The following is a 26,164-nucleotide window of genomic DNA, read 5'->3' on the forward strand; positions in this document are numbered from 1 at the left end:
ATAGGATGCACATGAAACTGTTTCTCAGGATTTCTTCTTTGTAAGGTGGAGAAGGCGGAGGGAATTTTTGTTCTTAAGGAAAAGCCGCCGTGGGAGGAATCCTGAGTCTCTGTCTCTTCCCTTTGCTGCTTCTCCTTGCTTCCTGCCTAATGGTGAAGATACAGACTACAGCCTACAGATGGGAGACTGAAATGAGGATGTCAGGTGCAATCACAGTGGTAAACTGAAAATACCCCGGATGTTTCAGTACTGAATCAAGTAGCCGCAAGAGTCCACGTTTCTTTTCCTTAGATACACGGTGGGAAAGAAGGAAAAGAAAAATATTAATAGCAGGAAGTAGTGGATAAACTCCGTAGTTACACCTTTGTGTCACTTTCTCTAAAAGTTTAGAACATATCTTATTAAATACAGCTTTAGCAATAATGGGGCTTCTCTGCTGGCTCAGCTGGTAAAGAATCCACCCACTCAACGGGAGACCTGGGTTTGATCCCTGGGTTGGGAAGATCCCCTGGAGAAGGGAAAGGCTACCCACTCCAGTATTCTGGCCTAGAGAATTCCATGGACTGTATAGTCCATGGGGTTGCAAAGAGTCAGACACGACTGAGTGACTTTCACTTTAGCAATAATAACTACTTAAGAAGAAAAACTGTTTCTTGAAGATTTAACTTCTAAAACTATATTACAAAAGTGAAAACAAATACTAAATGTACTGTCTTGAATTTCCTGTTGCCTTGTAAAGGGAAAAACAGCTTCAGTTAGCCTTGTGTTAGGAGCCAGGTTATCTATTATGATGATACTACAAATCACTACCTTGTTAATTATTCACATATGTTCTTGTTCAAAGCTTGATGAGTTTGTATCATGAATATTTATATGTGGCTGTCCATCCCAGTCATTCCAGATTTCTCTTAGGATCAGCAATATGAGTACTTTGTCAGCTGTAAGCTTTAGAAAGCATCTAACTATTATATGGGGGCTTTGGGGGTATTTTAAAAATTATTTGATTCTATGCCCAAGTTAAGTGGGGATCTGTCAACAACCTGGCTTGTGATCAATGCAAGCATATCAGACAGATAATGTAGATCCCTACAGGAAAAGCTACATAAAACATTTTGTAATGTACAGTCAAACATGTCCCCCTTTCTCTCTGATGCTCAGCCTCTTCATCTGCTAGAAATGGGAGTTAGAGGAAATAATCTCCAAAGGCATCTGGCAGCTCTAATGTTTGATGACTTTATAATTTTTATTTCACGGTGTGATTATTTTACCAGTGAATCTCAGGGACCCAAATCATCAATATTGATCAAAGAAAGCTAATAAGTTCAATTAAACAAATATTGAATGAGTACTCTTGGACCAACACAGTGCAAAGAAGTCAGTGAAAAGTTGTTGGATAAATGCATGATTGAATAAATAAATGAATGTCTAGATGAAGAAGGTGCTCAGTGCAAACCAAATGGACACAGTTCCTTTAAATCATGACAATTAATATACAAAACTGTATGAAATAGTGATGACAAAAATACAAACTAAAAGCAAGTCTCAGCTAATGTCTAACGTTCTTAAAAGATCAGATACCATCTGATTACAATAATCAGGATAGTAGAGAAGAGTGATCAGGGGATCAACATAAATTGAGCAATCATTATATGCCAGAACCTTGTAGCTTTAAAAGATGCACAAATACTCACATGTGGTTCTTGACCTTGAGAAGCTCACAATCCTGTGGAGTTGCTAAATATTTAGGGAAAACTTTCTGTGCCAGGCACTGTTAGGTGCCAAAGATTATAGTGGGGAGGGTGCAAGGCACCATTTTGCCTTGAAGAACGTACATCCAGAAATGAAAGGGAGACTTTTAATCACACCATTTCAACACAGTGCCATACATGTGTGATAAGGGGCTTGTGAGTGGCAACAGACACAAAAACGTGGGATGCTCACTTCAGACAAATGAGAGATGGGGAGTTATCTAGGTGTAGTGTGGACCAGTGGTTCTTGAAAGCTGAAATGTATAAGAATCACCTGTGAATCTGGTTAAAACACAAGTTAAATATCCAGATGTGAAATATTTTTACTTATTTGCAATGTATTATAATTTTCTTGGCCAGACAACTTGGTTGTCATATTTAAAGAGTTTTTTGTTCAATCCCTAAGTTGTATCCAACTCTTTTGTGACCCCATGGACTGTACCCTGCTAGGTTTCTCTGTCCATTGGATTTCCCAGTCAAGAATACCAGAGTGGATTGTCATTTCCTTCTCCAGGGAATCTTCTAGACCCAGGGATTGCACCCACATCTCCTGCTTGGCATGATAAAGACATGCCCCTTCATTGTTGTTCAGCCACTAAGTCATGTCCAGCTCTTCGTGACCCCACGAACTGCAACACGCCAGGCTCCCCTGTCCTTTACTATCTCCCTGAGTTTGCTCAAACTCAGGTCCATTGAGTCAGTGATGCCATCCAATCATCTCATCCTGTTGGGTCTTAGCTAATACAATGAGATTATGCATCACTTGGGTTGGAGATTATAGGTAATTTGCTGATACCAAGTAGTGCTTAGTTGGCTAGTCATTGGGGTTAGTGGTGAGGCCAGAGCTGCACACTGTAATTTACACGTGTGTGCAATGAACTTTGTAGGGGACAGAGACTGAGGCGGTTGAGGTGTATTTTGAATCTCTGCTTATCTAAGGCAGTGGGGGCAGTTTCCCTTTTGCTTGTTATATAAGATTTGAGTGAACAGATACAATCCAATGGGTGACACATTTCTGATTTGCTCCAGCTTTGTTTTAAAATCCATTGTAGATTACAGAGACTGAGTAGCTGCTTGGCTGGTCCACTCCTTAATCCAGCAATACCTCTTGTTCCCTAGTAGTCTAATGATTCATTACAAATGGATAACCGGTAAGGACCTACTGCATAGCACAGGGGACTCAGCTCAATATTATGAAGCCACCCACCCAAATGGGAAAAGAATTCGAGAAAGAATACATACAGGTACATGGATAACTAAATCACTTTGCTGTATACCTGAAACTAATAAAACATTGTTTATGAACTATGCTCCAGTATATAAAATAAAAGGCTTTAAAAAGAGCATGAAGACAAAAAAATTACAGACTGCTGTGATATGTGTTCTTATGCTTCTTTGTGTCCCACTCTTTGTGACCCCATGGATTATAGCCCACCAGGCTCCTCTGTCCATGGGATTCTCCAGGCAAGAATACTGGAGTGGGTTACCATTTCCTCCTCCAGGGCATCTTCCCGACCCAGGGGTCGAACCTGCGTCTCCCATGTCTCCGGCATTGGCAGGTGGGTTCTTTACCACCAAGCCACCTGGGGAGTCCCCAGGTGGTGTACATTGTGCTATTTATTTCTGGTTGGCACCTAGCAGTGGGCAAAGGGAAACGAGCGGTCCTTTTGGTCACCAAGGCTCTTTAGAAAGCTGGGTTACATTTGAAGGGACTTCTAACAAGTGGCAAATGTCTCAGATGTGTCAAGTATGAGAAAAGCTTTTGTTCTGTATTGTTGTTGACTTTTTTTTTCAGCCCTATTATCTTTGGCTATGATTTTATAGACTGTGCCTGTATAACGGGAAAGCTAGTGATAAAATTCTAAAAAGGAAGTCATTTATGGCTTTCCTCCAGAGAATCTTATTGATTTTTTTAAAAGAGGAACCATATTCTGCCACTTGAAATGTAGTAGCTGTGTTCTCCAGGGTGTTGTTGAAGTTCAGAATACGATTCACTTGGAATTCTTTGTCTATATATCTGTATTAGATTATGCAAGAATGCTGTCCCTGTTTTTATCTACCTGGTTGACTTAGCCTGTGATGAGTGCATAGACCTAATGTACCCAAATACCCAGGAAGGAGGAGGATGTGGTCTTTGAAAGAGAGCATCTTTGTGCCAGCTTCCCCAGTATTTCCTTCTTAATCAGTCAAGAAAACATTTACTGAGTGTTCTATCATGCCTCCCATGACGACCAGTACAAGAGAAGATTCTCATGGCATCGAACTCCTTTCATCTCCTCCAGCTCCCTCTCAGTGAGTGGTACCTCCTCCTACATACTCTACTGCACTAGAAATCCAGGACTCACCCTTTCACTGCCTGCTCTCAACTTCTGCATTAAGATCAGGTTTGCTGATCAGCTGGCTTCTCCTGATTAACATTGCATTACCCCCATGCCACCTTCCTCTGTCACTGGATTACTAAAATTACTTTTTTTCAATATAAAAGATTTGAATATGAACAAAGTTATGGTGTAATATAATAAACATTCATGTACTTGCCGCTCTGTTATTTACAAATCTTCACATTTTTATGCATGTTTCAGGTTTTGACAAAGAAGAATATAAATTTACTTGAAATTACTTTTAGTTGCTCTATTTCCTTTCTCTTTCTTTGCTCCTTAATCAGAGGCAAGAAGTCACCCAGTTGTTCATTCTTCTAATTTATGCTTTTAAAAATATTTATTATATGTGCAGGTATTTACACATAACATTTGATAAGTATTATGTGTATATATATATGTGTATTAAAAAATATATATATATATATGAGGTATCAAACTGTATATGCCGTTTGTATTTTTCCTTTATCTTTTATTGTTTCTGCTGACACACATAGACCCATGTAATACCTTTTGTGTTCTGTTTAAAAAGTCACAGTGTAAGTGTTCTTTTGTTGACAGCCTTTGTTTTTTTTCCTCTTTTCTTTTTTCTTTTGTTAGTACAATTGGTGCTACAATGAACAAGTTTCTCTTTTTAAAAATTAATTACTTTAATTTAACTGGAGGCTAATTAGTTTACAATATTGTGGTTTTTCCATACATCAACATGAATCAAACATGAGTGTACATTGGGGTTGATGTATGAGAAATTTTGTAGGTTACATCCCTAAATGTTAAATGTCCAAATTATCAACATGCACATTTTCAGCCTGACCAAATTGTTTCTCTCTTTTTTTTAAATTTTATTTTATTTTAAAACTTTACATAATTGTATTAGTTTTGCCAAATATAAATATATATATTTGTATACACAATTACTGAAAATGTAAACATTTTGATGTGGCAATTTTAGCAACTTTTTCTTTTATGATTTGTATTTTTTTAAATTTTATTTTCTACTGAAAGAGAATTAATTTACAATATTGTGTTGTTCTTTGCTGTACATCAGTATGAATTGCCATAGGTATACATATGTTCCCTCCCTTTTGAATCTCCCTCCCACCTCCTACCCCATCCCACCCCTCTAGGTTGTATGACATGTTTTTAATGTCTTGTTCAGGAAATCCTTTCTTTTCCTAGTTTCATATACAAATTATCCTGTGTTTTTGTACAATAGTTTTAAAAGTATACATTTCACCTTTGGGTCTTTAATTATTTCTTACATTTTGTGGTAACTTTATTACAAGTAATAAGCCAGTATTGATTGACACATCACTTTTTGTTATGTGTATGCACACACACACGATGGAATATTACTTAACCATAAAAGGGAATGAAATTGAGTCAGTTATAGTGAGGTGGATGAACCTAGAGTCTGTTATACAGAGTGAAGTAAGTCAGAAAGAGGAAAACAATATCATATACTAATGTGTATATGTGGAATCTAGAAAAACGATACAGATGAACCTCGTTGCAGGGCAGGAACAGAGACACAGATGTGGAAAACAGACATTTGACCATGTGGGGGAAGGGGAGAGTGAGATGAATTGGAAGAGTAGCATTGACCTATACATGACCATGTGTAAAATAGATAGCTAGTGGGAAGCTGCTGCATACCTCAGGGAGCTCAGCTTGGTGCTCTGTGATGACCTAGAGAGGTGGGATTGGGGCATAGGAGGGAGGCTCAAAAGGGAGGGCAAATATGTATATATATAGCTTATTCATGCCATTATACAGCAAAAACCAACACAACATTGTAAAAATTAAAAAAACAAAAAATAAAAATAAATTTAAAAAGACACATTATTATTTAACTAAAGACCATACTTTATTCAGTTTTCCTTAATGTCCTTTGATTATTAATCATTTGTAAAGTGGATGTTGTGCAGATGCTTTTCCTCACTCTATGGCTTGTCTTCTCACATTTCCCTCTCTCCTACCTCTGTGTCTTTATACCTGTTTGTGCCCCTGTATGGAATGGTATCTTCGTAGTTCTGGCTGCTGTAACAGAATACCATAAACTGAGTGACTTTATTAACAATCATTTATTTCTTAGTCTTGCAGAAGGCAATGGCAACCCACTCCAGTATTCTTGCCTGGAAAATCCCATGGGTGGAGGAGCCTGGTAGGTTGCAGTCCATGGGGTCAAGAAGAGTTCAACACGACTGAGTGACTTCACTTTCACTTTCATGCATTGGAGAAGGAAATGGCAACCCACTCCAGTGTTCTTGCTTGGAGAATCCCAGGGATGGGGGAGCCTGGCGGGCTGCTGTCTATGGGGTCACACAGAGTCAGACATGACTGAAGTGACTTAGCAGCATTTCTTAGTCTGGAGTCTGCAATACTCATGATCAGGTGACAGCATGACTGGGTTCTTGGTGAGATCCCTCATCCTAGTTTACAGAAGGCAACTTTCTTGCTCTGTTCTCACACAGCAGACAGAGCACCAAGATGCAAGGTCTTGTATCTTTTCTTATGAGGGCACTAATCCCATTTATAAGGGCTCCATCCTCAAGCCCTAATTAACTCTCAAAGGCCCTGCCTCTTGATTCTGTCACATTGAGGGCTATGATTTCAAGGTAAGAATTGAGGAGGGTGGACACACATATGAAGTTCATAACAGATGGCTTTGCCTCACTCATTTCTTACCTGAAACTGTAAGATTTGTGGCTAGATGTTGCTTTTTCTGTAAAGTCTAGATAATAATAGTTTCCACTCCTTTCTACCACTATGATTCTTACTCCCAAAGCATCCACTGGTCTGTGTTATTATTGTCTGTTCACTTACTCTTCTTCTTCTTTTCCTTTTGATCTTCAGATGCCTGGACTGTGTTTCTTCTCTTTGTAGGTCTGGTGTTAAGTGTAGTGTCTTATACATCATACATGCTCATCAGATGTTGGTGGAAACAGTCATTATGTGAATGGTTCTTGCCCTGAGAAAACAAACAATTCATTTGGATCAAAGAACAATTGAACTTGAGCTTATATGATATTGACTATAGAGGCAAAGGGACTTTGAAGACTAGGTTGAAGTTAACCTTGAAGTTTGCATCAGCCTGGATATGAGTGGGATACACTTGCATGAGAGATTTTGGTACATCTGTTTGTGTAAAATAACTAAGAATCTGGTTTACAACAGCAACTTGAAAATTGAAAGGGGAAAAAGCTTAGTAGCATTTTATAATAAGAAACAGCTGGACCTAATAACAGATTTGTTTCAGTGAAAAAAGGAAAGAGAAGATAAAGATAATTTAATAATAATGCTGGTATTATCTAGTGCGTGCCAAGATGTTATCAAACATACACCTCTCACAGTGCTAGAGGAAGTATAAATAGCAACCAACATTTTATGAAATATTTGAACCTTATTTCTCAAAAGTTTTCACATTCTAATACTCTTTGACCCACTATTTCTATTTCTAGGAATGCATTCCAAGGAAATAATCAGAAATGGTAATAAATATTTATGAACAAATATGTGCATTATTTATGAGAGCAAGAAGCTGGAAACCACCTAAAGATCCAGTACTATGAAAATGATTATGTAAATTATGATATATATTCATGTGAAGGAATAGAATGCAATCACTAGCAATTATATTTATAATGCTTGTTAATGATAATGAAAATACTTTGATATAGCATTAAGTAAGGAAAGTAGATTATAAAATTATATTATCTCAATTATAGAGAGAAAAATGCTTAGTACAAGGCTAAAAGAAAACATGTCTAAAATATTAATGATGGTTGCTTCTGGGAAGAGAGAATAAGTGATTTTCTTCCCTGCTTCACTGAATATGTCTGTAATTTCTGATTTTTTTTTTACCTTAAGTATTAGTTTAATGACCCAGAGGGGATTTCAAAATAATTTTTAATCACCTGTTTTTGACATTGAGACAGTATTACACTGAAATCAAAATGCTCCCTTTATGAAATCTCATGTCCTCTAAATTAAAAAAAAAAACAAAACACCCTCTCTTATACTTTCACTCATTTACTAATTTATCTGTCATAAATCTGTGTATTATACTCAGTGCTTTAAATAGAGAACATAACATATATTCTCTGTCTTAAAAGAGCCCCATCTATGCGAAAGGTAAGCATATAATTAACAGAGTGATTTAAAAAACATGTACAGCACCTACGGTGGCTCAGAACCACAGGAGGAGGGACTCACTTGACTTTCCTGAGAAGATCACGTTTGGCCTGGCTTGTAAAAGGCAGATTGCTTTTCATTTGTTAAAGAATAAGCCATGGGAAGGTAGGGCTTTGTAGACCCACGTAATAGGACGTCAAAGATAGAATATGACTGGAGAGAAATGAGCCTAATTAGATTGGGGTAAGTTGTTCTTGGGCTTTATACTTGTGTTCTGTGCTTAGGACCATTGAGGGTTTGGTTTAATAGAGCTTGACGTGACTGCTTTCTTATTGATTAATATGAGTTTTCCATTCAGCACAATCCTGGGTCTGATGCATTACTGTTGACACTTGGTGCTCAATAAATATTGGCTGTAGGTGAGGATTCTAACAACTTTGGTCATGGCCAAGTGTCTGAGGTGGGCAGAGATCGCTTCAATTTGGAATTGGTAACTGGAGCATGGATGATAGCTTAGGGCAGAGTTTCTCAGTATTTTTCATTATTGGCCCCCTAAGGAGCCTTGTTCGGAGAAGGCAATGGCAAGCCACTCCAGTACTCTTGCCTAGAAAATCCCATGGATGGAGGAGCCTGGTAGGCTGCAGTCCATGGGGTTGCTACAAGTCAGACACGACTGAGCGACTTCACTTTCACTTTTCACTTTCACACAATGGAGAAGGCAATGGCAACCCACTCCAGTGTTCTTGCCTGGAGAATCCCAGGGATGGCAGAGCCTGGTGGGCCGCCGTCTGTGGGGTCGCACAGAGTCGGACACGACTGAAGCGACTTAGCAGCAGCAGCAGCAGCAAGGAGCCTTGTTAGACATTTTCACTTCTAATCATCCCCATAGGATTTTAAAACCCCAGATACACTGTATATTTGTCTATGACCATTATGCTTATCTATGTTTTATACATAAAAAGATGAGAATCTTTTTTCATTTCTCTCCCTGAAGACCAGTTTTGTGCCCTTGATGGTGGTATCATTTCTGTGGAGGGTGCATGAGTTTGATTGAGCCTTTCCGAAATATGTTTAACTCTGGAAAAATACACATAATGTAAATGTTACCCTCTTAGTCATTTTTATTGGAGTATAATTGCTCTACAATATTGTGTTAATTGTGTGTGTGTGTGTGTATTCCCTCCCTCTGGAGCCTACCCCCCACCCCTACCCCCCACGCATCCCTCTAAGCCAGCCCAGAGCACCAGGCTGAGCTCCCTGTGCTGCGCAGGAGCTTCCTGCTAGCTCTCCATGTTATATGTGGTAATGCATCTATCAGTCCTACTCTCCCAATTTGTCCCACCCTCCGCTTTCCCCACTGTGTCCACAAGTCCATTAGTTCTCTACATTTGCATCTCCATTCCTGCCCTGAAAACAGATTCATCTGTACCATTTTTCTATATTCCACATACATGTGTTAATACATATTTGTTTTTCTCTGACTTACCTCTGTATGATGTGTGACCCTGCAATCCCATGACTGGGCATATACCCTGAGAAAACAGTAATTCATACAGACACATGCACTCGAATGTTCACGGCAGCCCTATATGCAATAGCTAGGACATGGAAGCAACTTAAATGTCCACTAACAGATGAATGGATAAAGAAGACATGGTATATATATACAATGGAATATTACTCAGCCACCAAGGAACCATATTGGATCATTTGTAGAGATGGATCATCTTAACCATTTTTCAGTATACAGTTCATTCATGTGAAGCACATTCTCATTGTGCATCCAAGTCCCAAAACTCTTTTCATCTTACAAAACTGAAACTCTGTATCCATTAAAAAACCCCCACTCCTCACTCCCCCTTGCAACCACTATTCTACTTTCTGTCTCTATTAATTTGAGTACTGTATATGAGGACCTCATATAAGTGGAATGTTGTAGTGTTTGTTCTTTTTTTCGTGTGTGTGACTGCTTATTTCACTTAGTAAAATATCCTTAAGTTTCATACATGTTAGAGTATTTGTCAAGATTACCACTCTTTTTAAAGTTAAATAATATTCAGTTGCATGTGTTTTTACCTATTCATTTGTTGATGGACACTTGATTTGCTTCCACCTTTTGGCTATTATAAATAATGGTGCTATGAACATAGGTGTACAAATATCCCTTTGAGACCCTGCATTCAATTATTTGGGAATATACCCAGAAGTGGAATTGTTAGATATTATGATAATTCAATGTTTAATTTTTTGTGGAACGATCACACTGTTTGAAATGGTGGTTTTATAATTTTATATTCCCACAAAGAGCACACAAGAGTTCAAATTTCTTCACATTCTTGATGACACTCATTATTTTCTGTTTTCCACATTCTTGCTAACATTCATTATTTTCTGCTTTATGATAGGAGTCATCTTATTGAGTATAAAATGATATCTCATTGTGGTTTTGATTTGCATTTCCCTAATAATTGGTGATTATTTTTGACCATTTGTATATCTTCCTCAGAGTAATATCTATTTAAGCCCTTCACCATTGTTTAATCATGTGATTTGTTTTTGTTTAAGTTGTAGGCCTTCCTTATATATTCTGGATAATAACTGCTCTGCTCATCAGATACATGCTTTGCAGATATTTTCTTTCATTCCATAAGTTGCCCTTTCATTCTGTTGATTGTCTCTTTTGATGGGGTTGGAGCTTTTAAAAATTCACTTGATGCTTAGATTTGTGACAGCTTTTTATATTCCTTTACTATTTCTTCTTCCCAAGGTAATTAGGAGGTTGAAATCTGGATGGTGTTATCCTAGGCCAGGGCAGACATTGAGATGCAGCCTGGTATTTGGGGTCTGGGCCAAGATGCCTTAGAAAAATCTTAAATAGAGTATCCTATGGATTTATGCATCATTCAGGGACAGGTGGGCCATGTTTGGCCACCCAGCTCAAACAGGGCATGATGACAAGGATGAATCACTGCTAAACAAGGAGATTTTAAACAACAAGGAGGGAAAAGAGGCATGAGACGATTAGAAGTTCAAATACATAACATGAGCAGACATTCCAAATATTCTTGTTTTTATTCCATTTGTTAAGGTCATGGGGTATATTAACTGTTAGCATGGAGCTGTTTCTATCTTGTCTGTGTAGTTTTGTCAACCTATCTGCCTCCTTTATTCACCTAGAGTTTCCTTTTCACCTAGAGATTTGTTGAGGGCTGGTATTTGGAGGTGTGGTTTCTGGTGGACACAGCTCCAGCCAAAGACCAGTTAGGAACTTAATACCACTCAGGAAGTGAGAGAGGTTTAACTTCAGTCTCAATTTATGTATCAACCCATCACCTCAAATAAAGATTAAACCTCCTGCAATAGGAGAGTAAAACATCTTCTCTGTTATTCCTATGGGAAAGAGATAATACGTTTAAAAATCTTTCTGATGCCACGACTGTAAGATTAATGCTGTTATCCAGTTTGTTATCTGTCTGCTGCGTCTCCTCGTGTCTACCATAAGTCAATAGAGCATCACTTTTCTAATTGAAATCACTGTGATGATGGAGTCTGTTCGTGGAAATGAAAGGTGGTTGCCATAATCTGGTGGAAATTGAATTAATCCTCTGGGAACGAGGCCGACCTAATTATTCTGCTCAGAAATACTGGGCTTGCTTTGACTTCTTCAGTATACAGCCGTGGGAAAGAGGCCAAGGTGCCATTTAGCAAATCTTTTCTTGAATTGCTTTAAACTCACCTTACATTTAACTGTGAGACCTTTTCATTGTAAAGTGTTATTTCTTGTGTTTTTCACCTTTTTATTTGCAGGTATTCTTCAATGAAAAGGGTAATATTTCAGTCACATACTAAATTCTTTCTGCCCTATATTTGTCACACTCAGATGTTATTTATAGAAGTTATGCCTTTGATACTCAAACATAATGCTTCTCAGAGATACTATTGGGAGAAACACAAGGTTCAACTCTTCTCAGAAATCATCTAGTCTCACCCAATTATTGCAACAACAACATCAACAGCAGTAATTTGTTGAGTGCACATTATGATTCAGACACTACTGTCCTAAGTATATTGCAAACATTTTCTCATTTTCTATGCTGTTAATATTTCCTCTACATACATTTTTAAAGAAGCACTGAAATTTTAAGAATCTAATGTCACACAGCTAATAAACCGCAGAACAATGTTTGAAACAGGCGGTCTAACTGCAGAATTAGATTGATACTTTACATACAGGACATTCATGAGATTCTGAATTTCAGATAAGCAATAAATTTTTTTAGTAAACATACATCCCAAATATTGCAGGAGACATTCAAATGCTTAAAAAAAAATTAAAACAAAGACAAACTTTGTCATTTATCTGAAATTTGAATTTAACTGAGTGTGCTATGTGCATTGTTAGTTTTGTTTAAGCTTTTTTAAAATTGGTCTATTTCTGACTGTGCTGGGTCTCTGTTGCTGTGCATGGGCTTTCTCTAGTTGCAATAAGTGGGAACTACCCTCTTGTTGCAGTGGTTTCTTGTATTACGGAGCATGGGCTCCAGGTGCCCAGGCTTCAGTAGCTGAAGTGCATGGGCTTAGTTGCCCTGTGGCTTGTGGGATCTTCCTGGACCAAGGATCAAACCCATGTCCCCTGAGTTGGCAGGCGAATTCTTAACCACTGGGCAATCAGAGAAGTCCCTGCTTAGTTTTTGTTAAAGCTGGCAGCCCTATTTAGAGCCCATGTTCGTAAGCACTCTGCTGTGCTGCTGCTGTGTCTGAGCAGTGAGGAAAAATGTATTCCTTAGCCTCTTATGGTTGACTGGGGGCTGAGCTAGTTCCTCTCCTCCCCACCCCACCCTGAGAGAGTGAGATCATCCCTTCTCTTGCCATCTCAGATCCCACAGTATGATAGTTGAACGCTCCTTTTAGTATGTCTCAAAACACGTTGCAAAGACTTCAGGCTCTCTGTCCTGGGGTAGGTATTTAAGTCTTGGTAGCTATTATTGACACACATTTGGAACATAGTACTCCTGACATTCAGAGAGAAGGGTGGACATTCATCACTCAATAAGTATAGTCCTGATGGCTCAGGTGATAAAGAATCTGCCTGCAGTGCAGGAGGCTTGGGTTTAGTCTCTGGGTTGGGAAGATCCCCTGGAGAAGGGAATGGCAACCCACTCCAATATTTTGCTTGGAGAATTCCATGGACAGAGGAGCCTGGCAGGTTAAGTCCATGGGGTGGAGAAGAGTCAGACACGACTCAATATCTAATACTTTCACTCTTTTTCATATATGTGGATACGTTTATTATTTTTTGTGATCTTTCGAAGTGTTCAATGTTTTGCTGAAATGATGACATCACAGCCAGCATAGAGAACCCATACAGAATGGTGCTCAATAAAGATTTTGGCTTCATTTCATTCTTTTCTCTGTGCATAATCTTTATCTTCTACTGATTAAAACGTCTGCATTCTGATCCCAGCTGGGCCATTAGAAATTTTGAGACCTTGGGTAAGCTTTTCACTGCATTTTAATTCTATCCTTTATAAAGTGAAAAATGGGGTTGGATGTTTCTCTCCTAATGTTCCATTTGTCCTTGGTAGTCTGTGATACTGGGGCTTGAGAAAGACTGGCTCAGGTGCTTCATTATGTATTTTTGTAACTAGTATTGTGACGACATTCTAGGGCTTGTCTTAGTTTCCATTGTGTGTAAGTCAGTTCTTGAATTATATACTTGTTCCTAGTTTGGCTGCTTATACCAGACCATGTGGCAAATTTGTCCTCCATATGATATGAGAATGGGGTCTAATAATTCTATCATCTTCCCTATAGAATTCAGCACAGTTATGGGTAATAGATAAATACAATCTCTATTGTTTGACAGTATTTAATAGCCTGTGGACACCAACCAGCCGAAGTCTCTCCATGGTCTGACCCAAGCTCACTTTTCTTTTCAAGCTTTTTTGTCACCACTCAACACAGTGATCCAGTCACGTCAGATGACTTCCTCTTGCCTGAACGTGTCATGCGGTTCCTTGACTTTGTACTGTTCTCTTTGTAGTGCTCTGCCTCCTAGTCAGCAGCGAGAGCTAACGTGTGTGAGATTCTCACTACACGAAAGGCACTCTTATACGCTGACTCATCCAGTTTTCCCAACACCCCAGTGACATGGATGGTGTTCTTATCCCCATTTTTCAGAAGCAGAAACTGAGGTTTGGAGAGATTAAGAAACTTTTCCAAAGTTGTATGGCTAGTAAGTAGCAGCACCAAAATCCCAAGCCAGGCAACCTAGTTCTGAATTTCATGCTTTTATCTTCTACAACAGACTGCCTCAGTTAACTGTGCCCTTTCCCAGGTTACCTGAGGAGAGCAGAGATATCAGGAAACAATGAGGACAAAATAAATATAAACAATGAGGACAAGAGGAAGTAGTAACTTTTTTAGAATAAAAAGGAGAGGGTACAAGTTGGCCAGAAAGGAGAAACAGCAAAGGAGAAGAAGAAAGCAAGACGCTGGGGTTTCCTTTTGAATGGACCTGTGAAGCTGTTGATGCTATATTCTGTTCCTCCTTGGTGTCTACACTTTCACCTCTGCCTGCCTGGTGCAACCACCCAGTCAGCTCTCTACCAAATAGCTCCTACTCCTTCCTCAGGAATCAGCTCAGGACTGGCCTTCCCTGATCACAACTCTAGGTTTGGGAGTCCCTGTGACCCTGTGTTACCTCAGCCCACTGCTTCACAGTTTAGTGCAAGTTGTAGACACACCTGTCTTCTCCAACAAACCATGAACAACCTGGGGAGAAGGGAGCATTACCACCTTCAGTATACAGTGACTAAACTCTCTAGTTCTAACACACCTGGGAGAATGAATCCCTGGGAAATTTCTGCCAACACCAGTGTATGTACTCCTATCTTGAAATTATTACTTAGCATAGATTATGGGATTAATTGCTGGAGAGCTAGTGTACGAGGCTCTGAATAGAATAAAATATCAATACCAGTCTATCCACATTTATTTCCTGGAATAGGTCATTCATTTACTTATCCATAAATCAACTCATTCTTTCAATAAGTTTTTAAACATTTATTAAAAAGCCATAATTGGGGAATTCTCTGGCAGTCCAGTGTTAGGACTGCATGCCTTCCCTGCAAAGGGTGGGCTTAGATCCCTGGTTGGGGAACTAACATTCCAGAAGCCACATAGCACAGCCAGAAAATACAAACAAAAACAACCCTTGTTTGTCACTCATTCTGTGCATTCCTTCATTCACTCAACACATATTTATTATCTGTTAAGTGTTCAAGCTGTGGGTGAATTGGTGACTGTAACAGGAACACTTCTCTAGCGGGAATCATAGGATCCTAGACAAAACAGTCAATACAAATGTAAAGGCATGAATTCAAAGTTATAAATTGTGACATGTGCTTTGGAAGAAACTAAAAAGGTGCAGTTATAGAGAATAAAAATGAAAGGGTGGTCAGAGAAGCTCTCTCAGCTTGCTGCCAGACACTGACCTCAGGAGCAACTGAAAGACTGGTGGGCAATGCGAGTAGGAATCTACAGTAGATACTTCCTGCTGAAGACAATTGCAGAAAATAGCAGTGGATGGAGAACAAAGAGGGGCTTACCTGCTCTTATTAGGCCCATGGGGAAAGCTTTCCTAGAGGAAAGGATATTTCCACTGACTCTTGGAGAATGAGAAAGCCTATTTGAAACCTTCCAGGCTGTGAAATCAATACTGGCACTTAACTTCTCTCAACTCTTGCATTTCTATCCTCAGTTCCTGCTGTAAGACTGATCTTTCTAAAGCTTATGTCTGAATATATAAATTCCATAATTAATAACCTAAGCAGCTTCCCATCCTCTCTCCAGGATATACAGACTGAAAACAGAGCATGGCATATTTCACAACATGATCTCAACATTACTACGTGCCCCCTCCTTGCCTGCAACCTTTAGTAGTGAATTCTCAGCTGGGCTCCTTCACACATTGATGGTTATCCCAAGGTATTCCCTCTGCTTTGGCAAGCTCCAACATGTGGGCTTCTACTTTAAAGCCCAGATCAGCTATCACCTGCGTCATACACGGTCTTATCACTCTTCTTGCCCCATCTAACAGGTGGAGAGAACAAGTCCTTCTTTTTTGTCCTTCCAAAGCATCTTGAACCTAACTCTATTTTGGAAGTTATCTCGCTAGACCATAATTATTATGTGGTCTGCCTTTCTTGCTGTACTGTGTGCTTCATGAAGACAAGAATATTGTCTTTATTAGTCTTTGTACTCCTAGGCCTAGAAAGCACAGTGATTATCTTACAGGTGAGCAATCAGGGATTTCTTCTTAAGTGCATGAATGGAGAGAAGGGAAATACCTTACTGGGTGAATTCTCAAGGTACAGTTTGGTTTAGAGAATACAGGCTGGCACAAGAAAGAGAAGGAAATTAAGAAAGACAGAAGAGACTATACTTAACCCAATGAGGAGTTTACAATAAAGTAGAAAGCATCAGTTCCAGATTTCCAAATTTCTGGATTCATAAAGGTCATTAAGGTGAAATGGAATTAAGTGTTAGCCACGTATGCTGCTGCTGCTTCATTGCTTCCTTTGTGTCCGACTCTGTGCAGCCCTAACGACCTGGGGAATTGATCTTTCAGTGTCCTATCTTTTTGTCTTTTCGTACTGTTCATGGGGTTCTCAAGGCAAGAATACTGAAGCAGCTTGCTATTCCCTTCTCCAGTGGACCACGTTTTGTCAGAACTCTCCACCATGACCCCTCCATCTTGGGTGGATCTACACGGCATGGTTCACATTTTCATTGAGTTAGACAAGGCTGTGGTCCACGTGATCAGATTGGTTAGTTTTCTATTATTGTGGTTTTGTTTGTCTTCCCTCTGATGGAGAAGGATAAGAGGCTTATGGAAGCTTCCTGATGGGAGAGACTGACTGAGGGGGAAACTGGGTCTTGTCCTGATGGGTGGGGCCATGCTCAGTTCAGTTCAGTTCAGTCACTCAGTCGTGTCTGACTCTCTTCGACCCCATGAATTGCAGCACGCCAGGCCTCCCTGTCCATCACCAACTCCTGGAGTTCACTCAGACTCACGTCCATCGAGTCGGTGATGCCATCCTGCCATCTCATCCTCTGTCGTCCCCTTTTCCTCCTGCCCCCAATCCCTCCCAGCATCAGAGTCTTTTCCAATGAGTCAACTCTTCGTGTGAGGTGGCCAAGGTACTGGAGTTTCTGCTTTAGCATCAGTCCTTCCAATGAACACCCAGGACTGATCTCCTTTAGAATGGACTGGTTGGATCTCCTTGCAGTCCAAGGGACTCTCAAGAGTCTTCTCCAACACCACAGTTCAAAAGCATCAATTCTTCTGTGCTCAGCATTCTTCACAGTCCAACTCTCACATCCATACGTGACTACTGGAAAAACCATAGCCTTGACTAGATGGACCTTTGTTGGCAAAGTAATGTCTCTGCTTTTGAATATGCTATCTAGGTTGGTCATAACTTTCCTTCCAAGGAGTAAGTGTCTTTTAATTTCATGGCTGCACTCACCATCTGCAGTGATTTTGGAGCCCCCAAAATGGGCCATGCTCAGTAAATATTTAATCCAATTTTCTATTGATGGGTGGGGCTGTGTTCCCTCCCTGTTATTTACCTGGGGCCAAACTATGGTGGGAACTTCCCTTGTAGCTCAATAAAGAACCTGCCTGCAGTGCAGGAGACTCAGGTTTGATCCCTAGCCCCGGAAGATCTTCTGGAGAAGGAAACTGTAACCCACTCCAGTATCCTTGCATGAAAAAATCTCATGGACAGAGGAGCTTGGTGGGCTGGAGTCCATGGGGTCACAAAGAGTCAGGCATAACTGAACAACTAACACTCATTACTTAAACTATGGGGGACGTAATGAAGATAATGGTGACCTCCTTCAAAAGGTCCCAAGCGTGCACTGCTACACTTAGTGCTCCCAACCCTGCATCAGGCCACTCCTGACCCAACACCTCCATGGGAAACTCCTGCACACTCATAGGCAAGTCTGGGTCGTTCTCTTGTGGGGTCACTTCTACTTTCTCTGGGTCCTGGTATGCACAAGGTTCTGTTTGTGCCCTCCAAGAGTCTGTTTCCCCAGTCCTGTGTAGGTTCTGGCAGCTCTGTGACGGGGTTAATGGCGACCTCCTCCAAGAGGGCTTATGCCGGACCCAGGTCTGCTCCACCCAGAGCCCCTGTCCCTGTAGCAGTCCACTGCTGACTGCTACCTTCACAGGAGACACTCAAACACTGTTCTGTCTCAGTCTCTGTGGGGTCTCTGGATCCTGGTGTGCACCAGGTTTGTTTGAACCTTCTGGGCATCTTTGGTGGGTAAGGGGTTTGATTATAAATACAAATCCCTCCCTCCTACCATCTTTCTGGGGCTTCTCTGCCCTTGGATGTGGAGTATCTCCTCATAGTCACTCCAGCACCGCACAGCTGCTGTGTTTTATTGACTGTGCCAAAGCCTTTGCCTGTGTGGATCCAACAAACTGGAAAATTCTTCAAGAGATGGGAATACTGGACCACCTGAGCTGACTCCTGAGAAATCTGTATGCAGGTCAGGAACTGGCAGTTAGAACTGGACATGGAACAACAGGCTGGTTCCAAATCACTAAAGGAGTACGTCAAGGCTGTATATTGTCACCCTGCTTATGTAACTTATATGCAGAGTACATCATGAGAAATGCTGGGCTGGATGAAGCACAAGCTGGAATCAAGATTGCCGAGAGAAACATCAATAACCTCAGATACACAGATGGCACCACCCTTATGGCAGAGAGTGAAGAAGAAATAAAGAGCCTCTTGATGAAAGTGAAAGAGGAGAGTGAAAAAGTTGGCTTAAAACTCAACATTCAGAAAACGAAGATCATGGCATCTGGTCCCATCACTTCATGGCAAATAGATGGGGAAACAATGGAAACAGTGTCAGACTTTATATTTTTGGGCTCCAAAATCACTACAGCTGGTGAGTGCAGCCATGAAATTAAAATATGCTTGCTCCTTGGAAGAAAAGTTATGGCCAACCTAAACAGCATATTAAAAAGCAGAGATATTACTTTGCCAACAAAGGTCCATCTAGTCAAGGCTATGGTTTTTCCAGTAGTCATGTATGGATGTGAGAGGTGGTCTCTAAAGAAAGCTGAGCACCAAAGAATTGATGCTTTTGAACTGTGGTGTTGGAGGAGACTCTTGTGAGTCCCTTGGGGTGCAAGGAGGTCCAACCAGTCCATCCTAAAGGAAATCAGTCCTGAATATTCATTGGAAGGACTGATGCTGAAACTGAAATGCCAATACTTTGGCCACCTGATATGAAGAACTGAGTCATTTGAAAAGACCCTGATGGTGGGAAGGATTGAGGGCGGGAGGAGAAGGGGACAACAGAGGATGACATGGTTGGATGGCATCACTGACTCAATGGACTTGAGTTTAAGTAAACTCCAGGAGATGATGATGGACAGGGAGGCCTGACGCACTGAAGTCCGTGTAGTCACAAAGAGTCTGACACGCCTGAATGACTGAAATGAACTGAACTGAACTGTGCAGCCCACCAGCTTCCTCTGTCCATGGGATTCTCTAGGCAAGAGTACTAGAGTGAGTTGCTGTGCCCTCCTCCAGATAATCTTACTGACACAAGGATCAAACCCACGTCTCCTGCATTGAGGGCAGATTCTTTGCTGAACCACCAGGGAAGCCCTTAGCCACGTATATTCATGGGTAAATCTGGGAACTAATACAGCAATGCCATCTAATAGTTACATGGTGAGAGCCAGTTGTGTGATTTTGAATGTTTTAGTAGCCACATTGGAGAAGGCAATGGCAACCCACTCCAGTACTCTTGCCTAGAAAATGGATGGAGGAAATGAAAATGCTCCTTCTGCCATGGACGGAGGTACCTGGTAGGCTGCAGTCCATGGGGTCGCTGGGAGTTGAACACAATTGAGCGACGTCGCTTTCACTTTTCACTTTCATGCATTGGAGGAGGAAATGGCAACGCACTCCACTGTTCTTGCCTGGATAATCCCAGGGATGGCGGGACCTGGTGGGCTGCTGTCTATGGGGTCGCACAGAGTTGGACACGACTGAAATGACTTAGCAGCAGTAGCCACATTAAAGAGGTTAAAAACAGATGGAATTAATTTTAATTATATATTTTACTTACTGTAATATATTCAGAATATTATCATTTCCACATGTAATCAATATAAAATATGATATTCTAATTTTTTGCAGTGATCATCAAAATCTATTATGTATTTTATTTTTAGAAAATTTTATTGGAGAATAGTTGTTTTACAATGTTATGCTAGTTTCTACTGTACAACAAAGTAAATCAGCTATATGTTTACATATGGCCCCTCTTGTTTGGATTCCCTTCCCCTTTAGGTCACCACAGATCATACGTAGAGTTCTCTGAGCTATACAATAGGTTCTTATTAGTTGTATATTTTATCCATAGTATCAATAGTGTATATATGTCAATTGCAGTCTTCCAAGTCATTCCATCCCTTCTTCCCCCTTGGGGTCCATATATTTGTTCCCTACATCTGTATCTCTATTTCTGCTTTGTAAATAAGATCATCTATGCCATTTTTTTTCAGATTCCACATATATGTGTTAATATACAGTATTTGGTTTTCTCTTTCTGACTTCACTCTGTATAAAAGTCTCTAGGTCTATCTGGATATATTTGTTCCTTTTTATAGCTGAGTAATATTCCATTGTGTGGGTGTACCATATCTTCTTTACCCATTCTTCTGTTGATGGACATCTAGGTTGCTTCCATGTCCTAGCTACTGTAAATACCGCTACAATGAATATTGGGGTGTATGTATCTTTTTGAATTATACTTTTCTCTGGGTATATGCCCAGCAGTGTGCTTGCTGTGTCATGTGGGAGTTCTATTTTTAGTTCTTTATGGAACCTCCATAGTGGTTGTATCAATTAACATTCCCACCAACATCACAAGAGGGTTCCCTTTACTCCACCTCCTCTCCATCATTTATTGTTTGTAGATTTTGTAATGGCCATTCTGACCTGTGTGAGATGATATCTCACTGTAGTTTTGATTTGCCTTTCTCTAATAATTAGTGATGTGGAGCATCTTTTCATGAGTTTGTTGGCTATCTGTATGTTTTCTTTTGAGAAATATCTGTTTAGGTCTTCCACCCATTTTTTGACTAGATTCTTTGTCATTTTGATATTGAACTGCATGAGCTGTTTGTATATTTTGGAGATTAATCTTTTGTCAGTTGCTTTTTTTTTGCAAATATTTTGTCCCTTTCTGAGGGTTGTCTTTTCATTTTATTTATGGTTTCCTTTGCTCTGCAAAAGGTTTTAAGTTTAATTCATTCACATTTGTTTGTTTTTATTTGCATTACTCTAGGAGGTGTGTCACAGAGAAGGCAATGGCACCCCACTCCAGTACTCTTGCCTGGAAAACCCCATGGACAGAGGAGCCTGGTGGGCTGCAGTCCATGGGATCGTTAAGAGTCGGACATAACTGAGAGACTTCACTTTCACTTTTCACTTTCATGCATTGGAGAAGGAAATGGCAACCCACTCCAGTGTTCTTGCCTGGAGAATCCCAGGGACGGGGGAGCCTGGTGGGCTGCAGTCTATGGGGTTGCACAGAGTCGGACACGACTGAAGCGACTTAGCAGCAGCAGGAGGTGTGTCAAAAAGATTTTATACTTACAGAAAATCTCACTTTGAATGATCCACATTTCCAGTGAACAGTATGGCTAATGATCCCACATCAGAAAGCTCAAAACCTAGAACATTTGGGTATTTCCAAAAAGATAAACTATTTTTCTTTTCTTTTTTTTTGATGATATATTTTTTATTATAGCACTTTAGAATTTACACATCATCTTGGAATACATTATCAAATTTTGAGAAGATTTCAGAGTTTTGAGAAGTTTACACAGTTTTCACAACCATTGTAACATTTAATCTTCACAACAACCCTAGAAGTAGGTATCATTAGCCACATCTTAAAAACGAGGAGCAAGACCTTTAGTAAAGTTAAGTAACTTTTTTTTTTTTTAGATAAAGTATTTTAATTAGATTTTAAAGGAAAAAAGAAAACAAAAATATTTTGTAAGTTACAAATTCTAGGACATAAGACATAAAAATGATCGCCTACGTATTTTCACTGCATAGGCAGGACAATGAATGTATAGGGTTTAATTTTAATTTTATACAATTTTATCACGTTGACTTCTCTATACAATTCAGTATGTTTAGAACTTACTTTGCTAAGAGGTGACCTTGGGAAAAGTAGGAAGAAAATGGAAAGAAGAAGTTCAAATTCCTTTTCACAGACATTTCTGAAAAAAGTATAAATTTATAAGCCCTTCCAAGAAAGTCACCAAGAGGTTTAAGAATGTTCATATATACTATTTGACATAAGAATCTTACATCCAGGATTCAACCATCAGGAAACATTTGGAAATGCAACTGAGATTGAAGCATCAAGATTTTCATTATCCTTTTGTTATATAAATTAGTAACTGGAAATAATTTAGGGTCTAGCATTACTGGACAGTTAACCTATGGTATATATTTCTAATGAAGAATTGTGTTGTCACTAAAATTTTTGCATGGGAAAATTTTTGACGTGGCAAATTGTCTGATATATTGCTAAGCAAAAAGCATAGGAAACAAAATTGCATATTCAATATTAATCTATATGAAAGGTACAATGAAAGATTGAAAAGTATAACAGTATCTCAATAGTAGAATTTTGAGTGACTCATGTATTTTTTTTTTCTTCTGTTTTAATGAGTTTTACAACTTTTCTCACAAGGAATGCATTCTAGGTCTATATACAAGCAAAAGAAACCTGGATAATATTTAACCTTGTTCACAACCTTAATATTTAACCTTTCTCACAACCATTATAAGCTAGGAACACTTCCCCACAACTTCTCTTCCCTCCACATGCATGTGATCTCTGTCTCTGGCTTTGGATGAGGAGGGAGAGAGGAGTGACTGAGGAAGGGGCAGCTGGAGGCAGCTGAGTGATGGGGTAGCTTACTGGAAGAAAGCTGGAAGACCAGCCTTCTTGTCTTGGATTTCTGAGCTGACTGGGAAAAATTTAGTCATCCCCCTGGGTTCCAGTTCCTCATCTATAAAAGGTGATGAAAGTCCTTGGGATGAATTCCCCTTAGGAAAGGAAAGGAAAGTGAAGTTGCTCAGTCGTGTCTGACTCTTTTCGACCCCAAGGACTGTAGCCTACCAGGCTCCTCTGTCCATGGGATTTTCCAGACAAGAATACTGGCATGGGTTGCCATTTCTCTTCTCCATAGCAACATCTAATTGTCTATGATGAGTCCTCTGACCAAAAAAAAAAAAAAACCCAAAAAACCAAAAACTTAAGCTTAGCATTTTTCTCTCCTCCCAACACGTCTTTTCAGTTCTGCTTTCTCTGACTGTGTGTGAGTGTTTAACAAATGGTAACCAGCTGTATGCTTGACACCCCCCATCCCCAAATATCTAAAGTCTTTCTACTAGCCAATCCCCATAGTGCTCCAAATGGCACACCCTTAATTTCAGGAAGCTTCTCTTCTTTAACATATTTCTGGAATACCACCTGTCTCCCAGGTCAACCGCAAGAAAAAGAATCTTTGATCCATTTCAGAAACTGTTTTAAGTCACAACCTTTCTTTGAAAAATAAACAGCCTAATTTGGAGATTCTATTTTAAAACCTGAAAATATTTTCTGGATCTCTTCTCCAAGAGCCTTTTTTTGGTGCCGTTTTGAAAGGTAACAATGTGGATGAATGGTGGCCTGTAGGTAGCCTAGTGATCTGTAGAGCATGACTCATCTCCTCTCAAAAGGATTATACCAAAGTGACATCTGCAAAAAACAGCTCCAGAATGGGAGGTTGTCTAATTCTTACTAGGCATCATTCTTTAATGTCTCTCTCAGGAGACAGGTTTTGCCTTTACATTACAGGATTAATGTCTACATTTTCTCTATGTGAATGAAATCCAAACCCATGAATTGACAAACTAGTCTCTGAAATGCTCACAGCCTTATGATAGTTCTGTTACCTAGCATGGTACCTGGTGTGGGGCAGATTCTTCATATATGTATATTGACCAGAAATGTTCTTAGATCAATAAATCCCAACACATGATTGAACTTCTCGTCTTTCTTAAAACTTATGGGATGAAAGATTATGAAAACTCTATGCCACAGTAATACTTGGTATATATATGGTAATACTACAGTATACTACAGTATATGGTAATACTACAATATTCCTGAACTTTTGTTTAATGTATGTTTATTTAATTATTTACTTATTATATTCATTCATTCACCAAATATTTAGGAGGTATTATACCAGTTACTTTGGAGAAGGAAATGGCAACCCACTCCAGTGTTCTTGCCTGGAGAATCCCAGGGGTGGGGGAGCCTGGTGGGCTGCCGTCTCTGGGGTCGCACAGAGTCGGACATGACTGAAGTGACTTAGCAGCAGCAGCAGCATACCAGTTACTACTTTTTGACACCCATCAATTAGCAGCAGACTACAGAAAAACATTCTGGGCTTAGTACATTTGGGATTCAAAGTCAAATTCTGCTTCTTACCAGCTGCATGAACTTGAGCTAGTTAATCTCTGACTCAATTCCTTTTTCTATAAAATGGGGATAACACATATGAAATCATTTGTGTAAATCACTAATCAAGTTTCTGGGATGCACTCAGAATTATTTTTTAAAAGTATCTATATGTAGCCATATAGCTAATTCATGTTGTTTTATAGCAGAAACTAACACAACATTGTAAAGCAATTATACTCTAATAAAAAACATATTTAAAGTATGTAGAAACTATGAAACCATTTTCACAAACGTTACCTCTTGTAATGGTTGTATCTCCTTTGTGAGAAGATGCATTATTTTTAGGTTTTGCATCTGGGGAATTGCATGAATGGTCTAGGGAGGAAGAAATTTGGGGGCATGGGACCAACAGAACCCTGGTGTCATGAAATACAGTCTTGATGCAGTGATGATGTATGTGGCTATTATGAGGTGTGCAAGGGGTAACAGGTGCAGGGGCCTTTTGCAAAGTGAAATTTCAGAAATAGCAGTGCTCTACATATGGCCTGGTGAAGCAGGGAGCTGGTATTTGAATATTTACTTTGTGCTATTGCCTTCATTATCACCACCATAATCCTCCACCACTAGACACATTTACAAATGGGGAAACATAAGCTCAGAGATGTTTATTTGCACAAGATTTCTGAAGATCCCAAGTGGCAAAGCTGGGCTTTGAATGCAAGTATGTGTGTGGCTGAGAGACTCAGCTCAAGCAGCACATCTGAAATTGCAAGTCACAGATGTTTTAATCCATGATCTACTGAGCACTTAATATCTTTCAGGAAATTTCTAAGACTTTATACATGTTAACTCATTTAATCTTCATTATACTTCATGAAACATATTTTTCATGTTATAGATAAGGCAACTAAGGTGAAAGTTATTAACATGCTTACCCAATATCACATGATTAGAAGTAATGGTGATGAGATTCAATACAGGTGATTCTGGGATCCTCTGACTTAATCCTAATAGAATACTTTTAGAATTCAGTCCTCAAATAAGGGTTAAGATTTGTGAACTTCATAGCCTATTAGTAAATACTGGCTTAAAGAATCTATAATTTGAAATGTAATGGTTCACTATGGTTTTTCTTATTTGATTAGAAGTGAGAAAAGGGAAACTTGTGTTTTTGAACAATAAGTAAAACTAGACAACTATGAAACTATGGTTTGATTTGAGTACCCATGTTCTGATCAGCTTTGTCTTCATCTAATTTTTATATATTTTTTGGAAAAGCAGTCATAGTTCCTGGCTGCAGCATGCTTGGCTGTGCATTTAGAA

General features: G+C 39.5%; 2 long non-coding RNA genes across 6 annotated transcripts in view; one reads left to right on the forward strand and one right to left on the reverse strand.

The window, feature by feature from the left end:
- LOC107133102 (uncharacterized) overlaps positions 1–26,164 on the forward strand; it is a 595,911-nt gene that overhangs the window by 497,049 nt on the left and 72,698 nt on the right. The gene's annotated exons all lie outside the window — the stretch shown is intronic.
- On the reverse strand, positions 165–25,408 carry LOC132342181 (uncharacterized). Its single transcript, XR_009490448.1, has 3 exons — positions 25,139–25,408; positions 6,953–7,097; positions 165–286 (listed from the first exon to the last, which is right to left on the reverse strand). It is a non-coding gene; the product is annotated as an uncharacterized lncRNA (long non-coding RNA).

The sequence above is a fragment of the Bos taurus genome, chromosome 14 (genome assembly GCF_002263795.3).
Source record: "Bos taurus isolate L1 Dominette 01449 registration number 42190680 breed Hereford chromosome 14, ARS-UCD2.0, whole genome shotgun sequence".
In the NCBI taxonomy this organism is placed as follows: Eukaryota; Metazoa; Chordata; class Mammalia; order Artiodactyla; family Bovidae; genus Bos; species Bos taurus.